Source organism: Macrobrachium nipponense, chromosome 14 (assembly GCF_015104395.2).
Source record: "Macrobrachium nipponense isolate FS-2020 chromosome 14, ASM1510439v2, whole genome shotgun sequence".
NCBI lineage: Eukaryota > Metazoa > Arthropoda > Malacostraca > Decapoda > Palaemonidae > Macrobrachium > Macrobrachium nipponense.
In genome coordinates, this window is record NC_087207.1 from 6614286 (window position 1) to 6616785 (window position 2500).

Below are 2500 nucleotides of genomic sequence, written 5' to 3' on the forward strand. Positions count from 1 at the left end.
GCTCCCTTTACCTCTTCTCTTATTTTGCTTTGCAAATGTAATTTTTGCGGCAGCTTTCGCGGGCTGCCTTTTAACGGCTGATATACCTCATTTAATTGCAAAAGCTTCCTAAACGGACATATATGAAAATGGAGATTAAAATTAAAGCCAAAAACGAAATTTCTGTGGGAATGGTAGCACAGAAATTCAGTCTTTTATTTTATTTCATTCTTCTCTCTCTTTTTATCATGTTTTCGACAACTGAATTTTTATATTTCAAACGTTTTTTTAAGTTTGTAAAGGGAACTATTAAGTTTAAAGACATTTTCACTGACACTGTTCAGAGCAACCAGTTCAAGTTATGAAAATGCAATCTACAGGATATCTTATCTTCCTTTTGTGGTCCCTTTCTTGACATGGCTGTTCTTCTGTTTACCTTTTCAGCATTTTAGACGTGTTTCTGAAGGAAATGATGTCTAATTCACCGAATTCTTGTGATGCTCTAGTCTAGGTAAAGAAATTAATTTAGCACGGTAGGTCGAACTAATCATATGTAAAATTTTTCTCGTGTAAGCTTAGCTTATTTGTACTGATCCATCCAAATGTTTGTTTTTTAAATTCCGAAAAGGATTAAGAAAATCATTTCATATTAAACATCGTTCAATAGACTAATTAATAGTTACATTAGGAGATTTTAACTAAATTTCAGGAGAGTACGACTTAATCTATACTGTTGGTTTCTTGATGAAATATCATCAACTCAACCCTCAAGAATAAAATTAAAATAAGTGAGACTTGTGGAAGAGTAATTATAATTCCTGGTGGAGGCTAAGGGAAAGGAGATCACAAACACAAGAGCTCCCCGTTATATTATTATTATTATTATTATTATCCTTAAATAGGCCCTTACGACAGTGGAAGAGACAATAATCAGTCCTTGACCGTCTGAGACTTTTGAGCAAAGAGAGAGAGAGAGAGAGAGAGAGAGAGAGAGAGAGAGAGAGAGAGAGAGCTGCGTTGAGTTTAACCTACTTTTTCTACTTTGACAGCGATCCGAAAATATTTGCGTCCTATATTTTTCCCGATGTTCGTTCATCATAACAAGCAAAAAGGCGTTTCAGAGGTGTGTTGGATCACCCTGAGAACCCTAACAAGGCAGAAAGGGACGTATTTCTTTCCACGTGGCTCCATTAAACTTGCCCCTTTACTTTCCAGGATCTTGAACGCGCATGACCTAGTTAAGTATATCTCAAGTTTTACCAGACCATCGAGCTGATTAACAGCTCTACTAGGGCTGTAGTTCCGAAAGATTGGATATTTTCATGTGGCTAGGACCCAATTGGTTACCTCCCAACGCGGACCTACGCGTATTGTGGATCCGAAACACACCGAGGAATAAGTTTTATCACCAGAAATAACAACCTCTGATTCCTTGCTGGCAGAGCGGGGAATCGAACCCTGACCCTGAGATCGGTAGTCGAGCACGTTACCGACTCATCCACCGAGGAACTACATGGCCTAGTGGTCTGAGCGATGATTTATCAAGCTTTTAGTAACTGGAGAGAGAGAGAGAGAGAGAGAGAGTTTTGAAAGTGTGAATGTTAGGCAGAAGTCTGTAGGATTAGTTATGTAGGAAATATTAGCTAGGAAATGCTACAAGTAGAGTTATGGTAGATGAAGGCGAAAGAGAAGTAGAAAAGAAACGCAAACCAGGATGTTTGCGATATGAGACTCGTAAAGCGCAGAAAAGGACTGAGTGAGACATAACAAAAATCGATGATGCAAAATGTTAGACGTAAACCTCGACCAAGAGCAACGAATAACAAGTGGGTGGAACGGACTGCCCACAGCACGCCCTGATTTGTTAGATGTCGTCGCCGGAAGTAGTAGGCGTAGAAGATTACCCAATTATGAAGAATTAGGGTGGTCTCCAGAAGAAAAAGAGGTGGAGCCAGAATCAGAATGGGTCCAGAGTTCAGTTGGAACGAAAGAAAAGTTTCAGTTAACAACTCACTTTCTGGACGCATACTTGTGTCGGTTTTATACTACGTTTACCTGTGTCAATTAGACTTGTGTGTGATAGGACATGAAATTGTGTGTGTTATAATAATAATTAAGAAAAAGAAACGTGGTGTTTAATTTACCCAGAATCCTAAAGGAAACCGAACTCACATATTTTCCCTATGTAACCAGCCTCCTGAGAGATTAAATAAAGATCAAATGATAGATCAAATAAGAGATTAATGAGAAGTCCAGAAGAACAGAGAAGTATTAGAATTATAAGTTCATAAGAGAGCGAGAAACTCACTGCAATATAGAGAAGAGTATCCCCATATAACAAATCAATAAGAAATACAAAGCAAAACTAAAAAGAAGACGAACAAGACCACAACATAAACTGGAGTTTTAGTAACTGATGAGAGAGAGAGAGAGAGAGAGAGAGAGAGAGAGAGAGAGAGAGAGAGAGAGAGAGTTTTTGAAAGTGTGAACTGGACCTTTAGTCAGAGAGAGAGAGAGAGAG